Source organism: Heterocephalus glaber, unplaced genomic scaffold (assembly GCF_053883595.1).
Source record: "Heterocephalus glaber isolate CG9 unplaced genomic scaffold, H.glaber_assembly_v1.0 deba00000347, whole genome shotgun sequence".
NCBI lineage: Eukaryota > Metazoa > Chordata > Mammalia > Rodentia > Bathyergidae > Heterocephalus > Heterocephalus glaber.
The window spans coordinates 36,139,349-36,156,278 of record NW_028258143.1 but is presented as its reverse complement, the minus strand read 5'-3'; the positions used below and the strand labels follow the sequence as shown (position 1 = coordinate 36,156,278).

The following is a 16,930-nucleotide window of genomic DNA, read 5'->3' as shown; positions in this document are numbered from 1 at the left end:
ATGTCTTTGTGCAGCTATGTCTCTGCTTGCCCCACCCCATGCCTCTGGCTGACCCTGAAGGGAATCAGAGGCCACACATCACCGTCACTGTAGAAGGCACCTGCTACTTATGCGTGGATTGAGCAGTAGAGTGTGGCAATAACATTGCTGAAAATGCACTGCATTCATTTTTGTAAAGTAACGAAATTGTTTTTTTTAAAACCCATTAAAATATGTGTGTGCGTGTGCATGTGTGAGCAGTCTGTCTTACCAGAATCACTGTTGAACTACCTGAATCATGCCTTTAGAATACCAAGTGCAAGCCATTGCCCCCAAACTCGATGAACACTTGCCCCCAGTGTGATTGTAGAGGCTGCCCTGAACTGTCTTCAGGGAGTAACTTGTTCCTCCTTGGATAGCTCAGATCCCACCTGATGGCACAGATTAGTCTTTCCTTGTTGCTCTCTTCAGCTGGTATTCTAAAGGCACAGGCAGGAGTGGCTGCTTTTGTAGCAATAGAATTGTTTTGGTATTTTGCTGCTGTTTAATGCACACCTTCCAAAAACTTCCCAAATGGTTAAAGGAATTTGGGGATATGTCTAGTAACAAAATGGTGAAACAAGAAAATTCTGCTAACTTTGATATATAAATCCCAACCCTGCCACCCCCTTTCTTTTACTGCATATCCTTTTATTGGTACATTTTAGGTATGCAATATAATGACTCATCATTGAAAACTTGCACCTTTACATAATCTCTCTTGGTTCCTTTTCCCCCTTCCTCTGCCCTCCCTTCAAACCTTCCATCCCTCCCTATTTGCAAAGACTTTGTTTCCCTTTTTTGCATTTTCTCATAGTAATTGCATTCCCTTCTTTCCTTTCCCCTACCCCTTCCCCTTAGCCCCTTTTCTTCCTATTTCACATTATCTATTATATCGTTTAGTCCTTATTACACTTTGTTTCTCACACTAGAGAGGCTATTCGGTATTTACAGATGTGTGTCCTATTTATTTCACTTAAGAGTATTGCCTCAATGTGCATCATTTAGCAATAAATGTCTCTAACTTTTCATTTTTTATGGCTGAGTAGTACTCCATTTTATTTAAAAAAAACCCCACATTTTCTTTATCCAGTCTCTAGTTGATTGGTATTTGGGCTGTTTCCAAGTTTTAGCTATTACAAACTGTGCTTCTATGAACATGGGGGCACATATATCACTGGGATATGATTCTTTTAATTCTTTGGGGAAGATACCCAGCAGGGGAATAGCTGGGTCAAATGGGATTTCCAGTCCGAGTTCTTTGAGGTATCTCCATACTGATTTCCACAGTGGTTGCACCAGTCTACACTTCCACCAGCAGTGGAGCAGTGTTCATCTTTCCCTACTGCCCCACCAGTGTTTGTTATTGGTTGATTTCATGATAACAGCCATTCTTTCTGGAGTGAGGTGGATTCTCAGTGTTGTTTTCATTTGCATCTCTGGAATGACCAGTGATGTTGAACATTTTTTCATAAGTTTATTTGCCATTTCTTTCTTTTTTATCCTTTTATTGGTACATTTTAGGTGTACAGTATAATGACATTCATCATAGGAGATATGCACCTTTACATACTCTCTTGGTTCTTATTTGCCATTTCTACTTCATTGTGTGAGAAAGTCTGTTCATTTCAGATGCCCATTTTTGGATTGGGTCTTTAAATTTGGGAGGTCTGATTTTTTAAAGTTCTTTATAGATTCGAGATAGTAGACCTTTGTCTGAGGAACTGCTGTGAAAATTTTTTTCCACATTGTGGGTTGTCTCTTCACACTGCTGGTGGTTTCTCTTGTTGTGCAGAAGCTTTTTAGTAAGAAGAGATCCCACTTGTTGATTGTTTGTGCTAGTTCATGGGGAACTGATGTTTTGTTCATAAAATCTTTTCCTACACCAATATCTTCAAGGAATCTACCTAACCTCTGTTCCAGCCGGTTCAGTGTTTCTGTTTTAATATTTAGATCTTTAATCCATTTCAATTTTAGTTGAGTGCATGGTGAGAGATATAGGTCTAGTTTTAGTCTTTGGCAAGTTGGAACCCAATTTATTCAGCATCATTTATTAAAGAGGCTATCTTTTCTCTAGTGAGGGTGTTTGGCTCCTTTGTCAAAGATGATGTGGCCGAGTGTGTCTCGAGTTGTTTTGGCATCTTCTAATCTTTTCCACTGGTCCTCAGGTCTGTTTTTTTTGCCAGTACCATGCTGTTTTTATCACAGTAATTTTGTAGTACAGTTTTAAGTTGGGGGTTGTGATACCCCCTGCCATGTCTCTGTTACCTAGGATTGCTTTTGCTGTTCTGGATCTCTTCCTGTTCCAAATGAATTTTTGGATTGTTTTCTCAAGGTCCATGAAGTATGCTGCTGGGATTTCAATTGGGATTGCATTGAATTGAATCTATATAGCAGTTTTGGAAGTATGGCCATTTTCACTATGTTGATCCTTCCTACCTAGGAGCAGGGAATGTCTTTCCATTTTCTGATATCATCTTCAATCTCTTTTCAGAGTGCTATAGTTCTCAGAGAAGAGGTCTTTGATTTCTTTTGTTAGGTTGATTCCTAGATATTTCAGTTTTTGGATGCTATTGTGAAAGGAATTGTTTGCCCTATTTCTCTTTCAGTGAGTCTGTTGTTCATATAGAGGAAAGCTATTGATTTTTGTGTGTTGACCATGTATCCAACTACTCTACTAAATTTGGTTATTAAGTCTGGAAGAGTTTTGGTGGAGTTCTTGGGGTCTTCCATACAGAGTATCATGTCATCTGCAAATAATGACAATTTGACTTCTTCATTTCCTATTTTTTATTCCTGTCTTTCTTTCTCTTGTCTAATTGCTGTGGCTAATGTTTCCAAAACTATATTGAACAGGAATGGTGATAGTGGACATCCTTGTCTTGTTCCTGATTTTAGTGTGAAGGATTTCAGTTTTTGACCATTTAGTATGATATTGGCTGTTGGCTTTTCATAGATGGCTTTTATCAGATTGAGGTAGAGACCATCTATTTCAATTTTTTGTCAGGTTTTTATCATAAATGCATGTTGGATTTTGTCAAATGCTTTTTTTGCATCTATGGAGATGATCATTTGATTTTTTTGTTTGTCTCTATTGATGTAGTGTATTACACTGATTGATTTGCATATGTTGAACCATCCCTGCATCCCTGGGATGAATCCCACTTGGTCAGGGTGTATGATCTTCTTGATGATCTTCTGCATTCTATTTGACAGTATCTTATTAAGGATTTTTGCATCTATGTTCATTAGTGAGTTGGGCCTATATCCTCTTTTTCAGTTGGGTCTTTCTCTGACTTGGGGATTGAGGTGATGCTTGCTTCCAGGAATGAATTCGGGAGTATGCTTCCCTTTTAATTTCATTGAAGAGGTTAAACAGTAGCGTCAGCAGTTCCTCTCTATATGTCTTGTAGAATTTAGCAGTGAAGCCATCTGGACCTGGGCTTTTCTTAGTTGGTAAGCTTTTAATCATGTTTGCAATTTTATTGATTGATATTGGGTTGTTTAGAATTTTTAGGTCTTTGTTCAAGTTTGGTAATTCATACGTATCTAGGAATCTGTCCATTTCTTCTGTGTTTTCCATATTATTGGTGTATAGGTTCTTAAAGTAGGTATTGATGATCCTCTGGATTTCTGCTGGGTCCATTGTAATTTCATGCTTTTCATTCCCAATTGCATGGATTGGGCCTTTCCTTTCCTTTTTCTGATAAGGTTGGCTAAGGGTTTGTCAATTTCGTTGATTCTTTCGAAGAACCAGCTCCTGGCTTCATTGATTTTTTTTGTATTGTTCTCTCAGTCTCCATTGGATTGACTTCTGCCCTGATGTTTACAATTTCCTCCTTTCTATGGGCTTTGAGTTTGTCCAGCTCTTCTTTTTCTAGAAGCTTGAGGTTCAGCATCAGGTTTTTCAATTGGGCTTGCTCTGTTTTCCTAACATGAGTATTCACTGCTATGAATTTCCCTCGTAAGACTGCTTTCATTGTGTCCCATAGATTCTGATATGTTGTATTGTCATTGTCATTTAATTGAAGGAACTGTCTGATTTCTTCTTTAATTTCCTCTGTGACCCATTGGTTATTCAGAAGTGTGTTGTTCAATTTCCATGTGTTTATGAAATTTCTGTGGTTTCTTTTGCTAGTGATCTCCAATTTCATCACACTATAGTCTGATAATAAACAGGGGGTAACGTCAATTCCTTTGCACTTACTTAAACATGTTCTATGAGAGAGTATGTGGTCTATTTTGGAGAATGACCCATGTGCAGCTGAAAAGACTGTGTATTCTGATTTTGTGGAGTGGAACACTCTATAAACATCTGTTAAGTTTATTTGTGCAAGAATTTGATTGAGTTCTAGTATTTCATTGCTTATTTTTAGTCTAGTTGATCTATCTATTTGTGACAGTGGGGTATTGAGGTCCTCCACTACAATTGTATTAGTGCATATATGGCTTTTCATGTCCGTTAGTATTTGTTTTATACAGTTGGGCACACTAGCATTTGGTGCATATATAGTTGTGATTGTCACCTCTTTCTCTTAGATTGTTCCCTTTACTAGGATGTAGTGTCCTTCTTTGTGTCTCTTAAACATTATTGAAATCCACTTGATCTGCAAAGAGGATAGCTACTCCTGTTTTTTTTCTGGTTCCTGTTGCATGGAGTATTGTTTTCCACCCTTTAACTTTCAGTCTATCAGTTTCATTTTGAATTAAGTGTGTTTCTTGTATGCAGCATAGTATTGGATTTTGCTTCTTGACCCATTCTGCCAGTCTATTTCTTTTGATTGGTGAGTTGAGACTATTAACATTGATGGTTATAACTGATATGAATTGAGTTATTATTATTATCTTTTTTGGGCTGGGCAGAGGGGTGAGGGCCAGTTTAATACACAGAACAAGTTGATTCACAGCAGAGGCAGGCAATGAAGGAGACTCAGTCACAAGGGGGGAGCACTCCTGGATTGGGGGACAATCCCCCAAGCCCACCACCTCCCCCACTTGCAGTCTCAATTTCCCTTTTTTCAAATCTGAACAACAAACACACACAACCACAAGAAACAACCGTGCCCCCTGGCTACCTCCAAAATGGCCAGTGAGGGTGGCAGAGGGCACCCTGGCCTGGCCAGGAGGGAAAGGGGAACCGGGGAGGAGGGCAAACGAGTCTGTTGCAGAGTCTGTGCTTCTCATTCCAGTGGGCACCCAGTGGGCACTCACCTGGCCCCACAGCCACCCACTACCATGGCAGCCACAAGGCAGGCACTGGGTGGACTCGGGGCGGGGCTGTCGGGGAGGGGCAGGAACAGAGTTCAGAACCATTGTTCACATCATGCAGTATCCACTGTGGGCACTAGGAGGGGGTGGAGTGGACACCATGCCCACCAGCCCTGGTCACCGGGGGATGGTGCCCACCTCTAGTGGAGAGGTGGGACAGCTGCAACGCCAGAAATGAGGTGGGGGAACCAGGCAGGAAGCTGGCATAAACGGTGCCCAGTGGATGCTTGGCAGTGCCCCTCCACCCAGCCAGTCCTCACAGGACTCTTTGTATATATTAATTTCTTTTCTTTTTTAATTTTTTTTAACTTTTTGTCTTTTTCTTTTGAAAAAGGCTCTGTCCATGCCCCTAGCTGGCATACACTACCCCCCTGTGCCCGCCAAGAGGCGGGGTATGGTTTTGAGGGAAGCAGAAGCCCCTGGTGCCCATTTGCCAAGGGATGGGGAGGGAGGAAGGGAAGGAGAAGGGCCTGCTGGGCCCACCAGTGCCCAGGGCCAATGCTCCATTTGTAGAGGGGACGGCGGCCCAGCCCCTCTGGGCTTCACCTCTCCCTCCCACGGGGGGCCAGGACAGGGATGGGAGAGGCTTTCCAAGGCAGGTGGGCAGCACCACCCTAGAGTCCAGGAGAACCAGAGCCAGGCCTAGGTGAGGGTGATATAGGCAGAAGCCTTTTCTTTTAGGTGCTGAAGACAGAGGTGACAACTCCAGCTCCCTTCTGGGGGCTCCGCCATGGGGGGACTCAGGCAGTACATGTGGTAACCCCGATCGCAGTCATCACAAAACAGCAGCTGGTCATCGTTCTCTGAGGTGCTGCACAGGCTGCAGGATTTGCACTCGATGCACTGCCAACGGTAGGTCCTCACAGCCACCCATGATTACCGTGAACTGTAAACATGAAGGGTGTTCTGATCGCCCACAGTCTGTACAGGAGATGAGGTCCTCAGGAGACCCAGTCTTCTTGGAGCCACCCAGGCGGAAGTCACAGTAGCTGTTGGGAATGACAGTGCTGTCAGGTCCCTTCTTGGCTGTGTGTTTCCTTTGTGCCTCAGGGACCCAGGCCAATTCTTTGTAAAACTGTTTATGGTTGTTTTTCCGGTGGAAGGGCAGGGCGTGGCATTTGGCATGCTCCTCCCCCTCCTCCTCAGCCAGGTGGGTGTGGGTGTAGTGGTAGCTGAGGCCGGGGCCGATTCTTATACCGTTTCCCACAGATATCACAGACATACGGCTTGTCTCGGTCCTCCAGGGAAGCGGTGTCCTGGCGTTTCCGGAGGCCCCCGATGCCATATGCCTTTCCTTTGGCCCTGTTCTTCCTCCTGGGAATGTCATCTTCCAAGTCTTCCACCTCAAGATCATGTGGGAACTCCAGCAGCTACTGTTTCTGACAGTCCATAATGGTCTCCTTCTCCTTCAGCTCAACCTTCTTCTCCCCTGTCTCAGTACACAGCAGAGCTTCGAGGACAGGCCCTTCTGGGAGGCCACCCTCCTTCTTCAGGGGTGCCTCACAGTCGATCTTATACTCGCAGGGCCTGAGTCTGGGATCCTCTAGGATGCTGAGTCTCCGTTTCTACCTCCAACAGCGAGCGGGGTAAGTGTAGATTTGTCCCGGGGCCAGACCCAGCCCTCGGTGGGTCTTCTCCATCCAGATGTAGCAGTTGTTCTGGGCCACACCGGTCTGCGAGTCCAGGAAAGGCAGGCATAGGTTGCGCTCAGCGCACAGACGCGCTTTGTAGCTGCGGCAGTGCTCGATGGCCTTGCGGTAGAAGTCTTCGCCTAGGGACTTTAGCTGGTTCTGAATGGCGGTAGCAATGGCCCGCTCGGCAGGGCCGCCTTCGGCCGGCCCGGGGCGCCGCTGCCGCAGCGCGCGGGCCCAGCCTGGCCTGCGCCGCCCACTCTGCCGCCCAGCGCGCTGAGTTATCATTTTCATGACTTTTTCTTTTTGTTGGATTCTCCCCCTGTGCTTTTTTTTTTCTTAAATTCTTTCATTGGTACATTTTAGGTATACAATACATTTACATTTGTCTTTGGGTGCTTGTACCTGTATATGATGTACCTTGGTTCTCATTTTTTTCCCATTACCTGTGCACCCTTCACCCCTAAACCCTTCCCTATTTACATACTTCATTTCCATTTTTTTTCTTTTCTTATAATTTTTCCTTTCCATTCTTTCCTTTCCCCTTCCCCTCCCACCACCCCTACCCCTTTGGACCTTTTCCTATTTCAAAGTATCAATTATTAGTTATTGATCCTTTAGTCCTTATTTACACTTTCAGTTTCTCACACTAGAGAAACTATTCGGTATTTACACGTGTGTCTTTTTTATTTCACTTAAGAGTACGGCCTCAACATGCATCCATTTAGCTATAAATGTCTCTAGTTTCTCATTCTTTATTGCTGAGTAGTACTCCATTTTATAAAAAACCTCACATCTTCTTTATCCAGTTTCCAGTTGATGGGCACTTGGGCTGTTTCCAAGCTTTAGCTATTACAAACTGTGCCACTATAAACATGGGTGCACATATATCACTGTGCTATGATTCTTTCAATTCTTTTGGGAAAATACTCAGCAGGGGAATAGCTGGCTTAAATGGGACCTCCGGTCCTAGTTCTTTCAGGTATCTCCATACTGACTTCCACAGTGGTTGCACAAGTCTGCACTCCCACCAACAGTGGAGAAGGGTTCCTTTCTCTCCACACCTTTGCCAGCATTTGTTATTTGTTGATTTCTTGATAGTAGCCATTCTTTCTGGGGTGAGGTGGAATCTCAGTATTGTTTTCATCTGCATCTCTCAAATGACCAGTGATGTTGAACATTTTTTCATATATTTATTTGCTGCTTTTACTTCTTTGTCTGAGAAATGTCAGTTCATTTCAGATGCCCATTTTTGAATTGGGTTTTTTATTTTAGGGGTCTGATTTTTTCAGTTCTTTATAGATTCTAGATAGTAGTCCTTTGTCTGAGTTACAGCTGCTAAAAATTTTTTCCCACATTGTAGGTTGTCTGTTAGCTCTGTTAGTGGTTTCTCTTCCAGTGCAAAAGCTTTTCAATAAGATGAAATCCCAGTTGTTGATTCTTTGTGCTAGTTCCCTTGCTACTGAGGTTTTGTTCATAAAGTCTTTTCCTATGCCAATGTCTTCAAGAGTCCTACCAACTTATCTTCCAGCAAGTTTAGTGTTTCTGTCTTAATATTTATGTCTTTAATCCACTTTGATCTCAGTTTAGTGCATGGTGATAGATATAGGTCTAGTTTTAATCTCTGGCAGGTTGAAATCCAGTTTTTCCAACACCATTTATTAAATAGGATATCTTTCCTCCAATGAGGGTGGTTGGTTCTTTTGTCAAAGATGAGGTGGCTGAGTATGTCTGGAGTTGTTTCTGAATCTTCTAATCTATTCCACTGATCCTCCAGCCTATTTCTTTGCCAGTACAATGCTGTTTTTTATCACGGCAGCTTTGTAATATAGCTTCAAGTTGGATATTATGATACCCCCAGCCATGTCTCTGTTGCTCAGAATTGCTTTTGCTATTCTAGGTCTCTTCTGGTTCCAAATGAATTTTTGGATTGTTTTCTCTAGTTCTGTGAAGTATATTGTTGGAATTTCAATCAGCATTGCATTAAATCTATATAACAGTTTTGGAAGTATGGCCATTTTCACTATATTGATTCTTCCTACCCAGGAACAAGGGATATCTTTCCATTTTCTTATATCCTCCTTGATCTCCTTTTTCAGGGTGCTGTAGTTTTCAGCTTAGAGGTGTTTTGCTTCCTTTGTTAGATTGATTCCTAGATATTTCATTTTTTTGAATGCTATTGTAAAAGGAATTGTTTCCCTGATTTCTCTCTAATGAGTCTGCTATTTGTGTACAAGAAGGCTATTGTTTTTTGAGTATTGACCTTGTATCCAGCTACTCTACTGAATCTATCAATTAAGTCTAGAAGTCTTTTGGCAGAGTTTTTTGGGTCTTCTACGTAAAGTATCATATCGTCAGCAAATAATGACAGTTTAACTTCTTCCTTTCCTATCTTTATTCCTTTTATTTCTTTCTCTTTTCTAATTGCTGTGGCTAATGTTTCCAGAACTATATTGAACAGGAGTGGTGATAGTGAGCATCCTTGTCTTGTTCCTGATTTTAGCATGAAAGTTTTCTTTTTTTGACCATTTAGTATGATGTTGGCTGTTGGTTTTTCATAGATAGCCTTAATCAGGTTGAAATAAAGACCTTCTAATTTTCTGTAGGGTTTTTATCATGAATGGGTGTTGGATTTTGTTGAATGCCTTTTCTGCATCTATTGAGATGATCTTGTGGTTTTTGTCCTTGGCTCTGTTAATATAGGGTATTACATTTATTGATTTATGAATGTTGAACCATCCTTGCATCCCTGGGATAAATCCGACTTGGTTAGGGTGTATGATCTTCTTGATGACCCTCTGTATTCTGTTTGCCAGTATCTTCTTGAGGATTTTTGCATCTGTGTTCATTAGGGAGATTGGCCTGTAGTAGTTCTCTTTTTTGGTTGACTCTTTCCCTGGTTTTGGGATCAAAGTAACATTTGCTTCCAGGAATGAATTTGGAAGCCTTGCTTCCCTTTCAATTTCCTTGATGAGTTTAAAGAGTAATGGTGATAGTTCTTCTCTAAATGTCTTGTAGAATTCAGCAGTGAAGCCATCAGGACCTGGGCTTTTCTTTGTTGGTAAATTTTTCATTACATTTTCAATTTCACTCATTGTAATTGAGGTGTTTAGAATTTCTATATCTTCTTCTTTTAACTTTGGCAATCTGTATATATCTAGGAATCTGTCCATTTCTTCTGTGTTTTCCATTTTATTAGAGTACATTGTCTCGAAGTAGGTACTGATGATCCTCTGGATTTCTGCTGGGTCTATTGTGACTTCCCCTTTTTCATTCTAAATTGTATGGATTTGAGCCTTTTCTTTCCTTTTTTTTTGATAAGGTTGGCTAAAGGGTTATTGTTTTAATTTATTCTTTCAAAAAACCAACTCTTTGTTTCATTGACTTTTTGTATCATTCTCTTAGTCTCTATTGCATTGAGTTCTGCTCTGATCTTTATAATTTGCTCTCTTGTGTGAGCTTTGGGTTTGTTATCCTCTTCTTTTTCTAGGAGCTTGAGGTTCTGCATTAGGTTATTTATCTGAGTTCTCTCTGTTTTTGTAATATGAGCATTCACTGCTATGAATTTCCCACATAGAACTGCTTTTATTGTATCTCCTGTATGTTGTACTGGCATTATCATTTACTTGTAGAAACTGTCTAATTTCTTCTTTAATTTCCTCTGCAAACCATTTGTTGTTTAGGAGGGTGTTGTTCAATTTCCTGGTGTTTGTGGGAGTTTTGCAGTTTCTCATGTTATTGATCTCCAGTTGTATTGCACTATGGCCTGATAATATACAGGGGGTAATTTCAATTCTTTTACATTGCCTTAGACATGTCCTGTGAGCTAGCCTGTGGTCTATTTTGGAGAATGACCCATGTACAGCTGAAAAGAATGTGTATTCTGATTTTGTGGGGTGGAACATTCTGTAGATATCTATTAAGTGCATTTGTTTAATAGCTTGGTTCAGTTCTTGAATTTTGTTGTTAATTTTTTGTCTAGATGATCTGTCTATTTGTGACAGTGGGGTATTGAGGTCCCCCACTACAGTTGTATTAGTGCTTATTTGGTTTTTCATGTCCATTAATATTTGTTTTGTATAGTTGGGGGCATTCAGATTTGGTGCATGTATTTTTATGATTGCCATCTCTTCCTCTTGGATTGTTCCCTTCACAAGGATGTAGTGACCATCTTTGTCTCTCTTAATTAGTTTTGGTTTGAAATGTACTTTGTCTGCAAATAAGATTGCTACCCCTGTTTTTTTCTGGGTTCCTGTGACATGGCAAGCCATTTTCCATTCTTTTACTTTCAGACTATAAATTTCTTTTTGAGTTAGGTGTGTTTCTTGTATACAGCATTTTGTTGGATTTTGCTTCTTAATCCATTCTGTCAGTCTACTTCTTTTGATTGGTGAATTGAGGCCATTAACATTGATAGTTATCATTGATAGATATTGACTCATCCTTGTCATGATGTTTTTCTGTTGTTGGCTCTTATTTCTTTTTCCCCCTTTCCTTTAGTTTATTACCTTGTCTGGTGGCTTCCCTCTGTTGAGCCTCATGGAGTTGTGACCTTAGTTCCATTTCTTTCTTATGTTGGGCGATCATGGTTTCCATTTCTTTCTTATGGTGGGTATTCATGACTTCTGGCATGTTTCTGAGCTCATCTATTTTTTATCTGTTTCTGTTCTAGAGCCTCTAATCATGTCTTTCACTCTGCTCACCATCTCTGTAGATATCTGGGAGATTATTTCTGTTTTGAATTTTTCTAGAGCCTCATTCATCTGTTTTGTTACTTCCCATGCTATCAGTTCAGGGTGTCCAGGTGGTTGATTATCAGACTTTTTCACCTCATTTCCACTGGGGTTTACCCTTGGTGGGGTAGAAGTCTGAGTTTGTGCCTTGCTTAAATGTCTTCTCATTTTTGTTTTTGGTAGTGTTCTTGGTTTAACTCATGGGTTGATACTTCATAATTGCTCATTGTAAGTATCTTTGCTGCTTGTAATTAGAAAACTTATGGAATGATTGCTTCTCAGAGATGTCTTCCAGATATAGCTGGTCTTTAAGTTTTGAGTCTCTCATGACTCTGAGGCTATCTCATTATCATTATACTAGGAAGGACCACTGAGTAGATCAATAACAACACCTTAGCCCAAGTGATATAATCAGCAATGCCATAGCATCAAGTACATCTTAGAAAATGACATTTTGTGGTAGTTATTAATCTATCACCTTTAACTGTGTGAATTAAATTAAAATCAAGGACCAACCCAACTTGTTTATAGTGAATAAACTCTTCAATATAACAACTTTACCCTTTGGGATGAGGAGTTAGAAGGAGTTGTGGAGGGGAAGGGTAGATAGGTAGAAGGATAGGGGAAGGTTAGCAGTGAAACCAGAGAACACAGTCAAGAGAAGGAAAAAGAGAATAATAGTAAAATTGAGAAGAAATCCAAATGAGGGCCAGAACAGGAACAAAAAGGGAGATGAACAATGTGGGACAGCAAGAGAGTGAGTGTAAGAGAGAGAGAAAGGAAAGAGAAAAGAAAGAAGAAAAAAAGGAGAGAAAAACAAAAATTTGCAAAGAGTAGGAAAAAAAAATAATGATAAGAGGAGAAAAAACCCAAACCAATAATACTAATTTTGGAAATAAAAATTAAAAATGAAAATGAAGGGCCTCCTTCAATGTATCTCTCTACTGTCACGATAGACAACATGGGTAGCCGTGTGCAGATATAAGTCAATGAGTCTCAGCAAGCCAGTCACAGACCCGTGAGATTTCGGCAGATTTCTGGTTGCAAGTTGCAAGTTGAGCTCCCTGTCATCCTGTAGAGTTGAACTCTGCAGGGTCATACTGCAGAGTCCAGCTGCCCTTCCCTTGAAGATCGTGCCAGTTCTGATGGGAGGTGATGATCAGTCCAACTTACCCAGTACAGTGGTCTGGTGGTCTGATGTCCACTGTGTCTTTGTAGTGTGGAACCAGGTGGCAGTGCAGCCAAGAGGTCAGAGGAGCATGGCGGGTGGTGGTCCTGCAGCTAAATGGATCACTGCTGGGGGCATGGGCTGGATGGGGCAGGTTCCCTGCAACCAGGGACCCCTCTGCAGCATCTGCAGATGTGCCTGGTTGGCGCAGGCTGGATGGGCTGGGTTCCCTGTGACTGGGGACCCCTCTGTGGCATCCAAGGATGTGCCTGACTGGTGTGGCTCCCTTACTATTTTAATGAAATTTTTCTTTCCCTAGTCACTATTTTCAATCTTATCTTCTATATCTGAAATTTTGTCTTCACATTCACTCATTCTGCTGCATAAACTTTCAGTGGAGCTTTTAATCTCCTGGAAATCTGTTTGCATCTGTTTTATGGATTCCATTTGTTTCCTATGTTGGGATTACATTGTGTTCCTCAGCTCCTCTATTTTTTTATCTGTGTCTTCTCTAGACTCATTAATCGTGTCTTGCACTACTGGCACAGTCTCTGTTGTTATGTGAGAAATTATTTCTGATTTCATTTTTTCCAGATCCTCTTTTGTTGCTTGTTCAAGGAGTCCAGCTGGTTGAGTCTCAGAGTGTTCCATCTTATTTCCCTTTGGGATTGCTGTAGGTGATCTGGAAGTCTGGTTCTGAGGCTTGTTTATGTGTCTTCTCATTTTGATGGGGTGGGGTGGGATTGCTGCTGGCTCCTGCATGGCTCACCTCCTTTGTGCTGGGAGTGGTAGTAGGTTGGAAGCCTCTTACTCTGCACTGGAAGCTGTGGCACGTTGACCTGGAAGCCTCCTCTGGACTGGGAGCTGCGGCATGTTGACCTGGAAGCCTCCTTTGGGCTGGGAGCTGTCCCTTTCTTCTAAGAAAAAGAAAATGGTACATTTGTGCAAACTGAAAAAAAAAATAGAGGACCTAGCAGTGTAAATGAAACAAATTAGCATATATTGAAATATTTTTGAAACCATGGAATATAGAAGCTTTTTAATTTGATGTCATCCCATTTGTTGATTCTTACTGTCATTTTTTATACAATTGTGGTTAAGCTTAGAAAATCCTTTCCTACACCTATAACTTCAAGTATTTTATCTATTTTATCTTCTAGTAGGTTCAATGTTTCTTTTTTAATGTTTAAATCTTTGATTCATTCGATTTAAATTTAGTTCACAGTGAAAGACAAGAGTCCAGTTTCAACCTTTTGCAAACAATTATCCAGTTTTCCCAACACCACTTGTTGAATAGGTGTCTTTCTTCCAATGGGTGCTTTTGGCCTCTTTGTCAAAGGTCAAATAACTGAATATGTCTGGGGATTTTTCTGTATCCTCAATTCTGTTCCATTGATCCATATATGAATTCTTTCTCTGATACCATGGAAGTTTTGTTATTATTGCTTTGAATAACTACTTTTTATTAAAAAAGGTGAGACTGGATAATTGGTCTGCAGCTTAGGAAGGATGCAGTTTGGTAAATGTGCTCAGAGAACTTGTATAACTCTAGAGCTAAGTAGATAAATTGAAGTTTAGTTTAAAAGACAGTAGTTCAGACAAATAGCAGATATATCAATCCAATTCAAAGATTGCTCCTTGGAGTGAGCAGAATGAACATTCTCTAGATTCATGCTTGAGTTGTCTATCCAAATAAACCTATTATATGAGTGTTCCATGAGCTAAAGGATTAAAATGTTTGACAATTAACATGAACATTGCAAATTTTCCATTTAGGAAAATGTTCCCAAATATTAAAATAGTGAAACCATAATCACATTTCTTTAATCATTTAAAAAATTTTATATGATCACAATCATAGTCAATGAAATGCTCTGACTTTTCCTTAAAAATATTATATAAACATAATTGGTACCATTTATTTTTTATTGGGCTTCTACTTTTTGTAATTAACTGTCAATTAATGATTTTCAATTTTCACAAAATTCTGTAAATACTAGCCCTAGTTAGGATGAAAAACTGAGGTTAAGCTAAGTAAATGATTTTTTTTTTAGATTTTTTAACTAAGAGTAAATTCTTGAAATTTAAACTTATGACGGGCTGATGTCAGTCAGCCTTTTTTCTCTCTATATCGCAACATATCTTTCTATAAAACTGTACAAATCTAAGATACCGTATCTTCTTTGCATGTTTTGCTTTGAATCCAAAGTTGTTGGCAGTGTGATTAATCAACCACTCACCAGATACAATTTGTTCCTGAAAGAATGTGAAAATTGGGTGACTTGTTCAGATTACTCACTGAGCTTTTTCATTTTTGCCATTTTATGCTGAGGGTAATTGTTTTAGCAATAGATTTAAATGAAATTTCTCCTAATGCATAGTTTACAAAGAGAGTTCTGTGGAAAGATATATCAAGGTGCATAAGTTTAAAAGACCAGCCCTACTCTATTTGTACAAACTTTTGGTCTTATGAATTAACATATATTAATCTTTCCAACTGTTTATTAGTTTTTGCTGCTCTACTTCAACACTATAAGAAATTTTGTGCAAAACAAGTATGCATTACCAAAGAGATGACAAAACTGGTTGAATGGCTTACTGAGCTCCTAACAATCTATTTCAGTCTTCTCAATATTCTTAGGTCATAATTCCTCTTTGTTATCTGCTTTTTTTCAACTTGGAAAAATAAACTCTTGGTTATGCCTGTGGCATTATGATAGAAATTTAAAAATCTCAGCTCTGGAAGATATTATAAAAATAAATCATAGAGTAAAAGTAGATGTTTCCAGTGAATATGTCCAACAAAGGGCCAAAATCCAAAATAAGCAAAAGATGACAAATAAAATTGTAAAGTGGAAAAAAAACTGAATAGGTACTTCACAAAAGGAACTATACAAAACAGAGATTAAAGCACAATGATATACCACTGTACATCCAGCAGAATGGCTAAATTTGAAAACAAACCTAAAAATAAGCTCACACTGACAACAGATGCAATGCAACAAGGCTGCAATACATCTATGCAACTGTGATACACTGATGGCTGTGGTGTAAAATGGTGTGACCATTTTGGAGAATTCTGGATCAATATCTAGTAAAGCTGAATATCTGGCAGAAATAATTCCAGTTCTTGGCATATAGCCAAAAGATATGTATACATCAGTGTATCAAAAGACATACATAGAGTGTTCATGGCAACACTGTTTTTAATGGCACAATGATAAAACTACCCAGGTACCCATCAACCATAGAATGGGTGGGTAACTTGTGATATATTAATACCATACAACAGTGTGATTGCACAACTACAGGCAGCAATGTGAGTTGCATAATCATAATATTGAATGAAGGAAGTCAGCAACAGAAGAGTACACTCTGTGATGTTCAATTTTTATAAAATTGAAAAACAGGAGGGCCAGGGATTTAGCTCAGTGGCATCATGCCTGCCTCGCAAGAGCAAGGTCCTAAGTTCGATCCCTGGTACCAAAAAAAACCCAAAACCAAAACAAAACAAAAAAACCCAACAAAAAACAAAACAGGAAAAATACTAATGCATGGTGTTTAAAAGTCAGAATTGTGGTTACCTTGGGATATAAAAATTGTGGAGAGTATTAGGAGGAGTATTAGGGGTGCTAGTTCATATTCTTTATTATTTATTTATTTTTTTTGGTACCAGAGATCAAACTTGGGACCTTATGCTTGCAAGGTAGGCAGCGGCACCACTGAGTTAATTCCCAGGCCCCATATTCTATTTTTTGAGCTGATTTAAAGTTAATAGTAATTTTTTTCTCTGTGAATACTTGTTAAACTCTACACTTATGATGTGGGCCTTTTTAAATGTTATACTTCAATAGAAAGAATTTTTAAAATCACAGAATATATACAAATACAATATAAAGTAGAATCATTTTTTCTGGCCATTCCTCCCTCCCACATGAGGTGACTAGGTTTAGATTTACCAGGTTAAATCTTAATTAAAAATGAATAATAAGCCTATTATAGTGGTAAATAATCTTTATATAACATCCCACCTTTGAGCTATTCTTTATGAACAATTGAGAATTGTTTAGCTATAGTTTGTTGTTGGAAGACTTCCTAATTAATTTTTCTCT

General features: G+C 39.7%; 1 pseudogene; it reads right to left on the bottom strand.

Moving 5' to 3' along the window:
- Positions 1-5,730: 5,730 nt before the first annotated feature.
- LOC101718147 (zinc finger protein neuro-d4 pseudogene) lies at positions 5,731-6,979 on the bottom strand (annotated as a pseudogene).
- Positions 6,980-16,930: the final 9,951 nt, after the last annotated feature.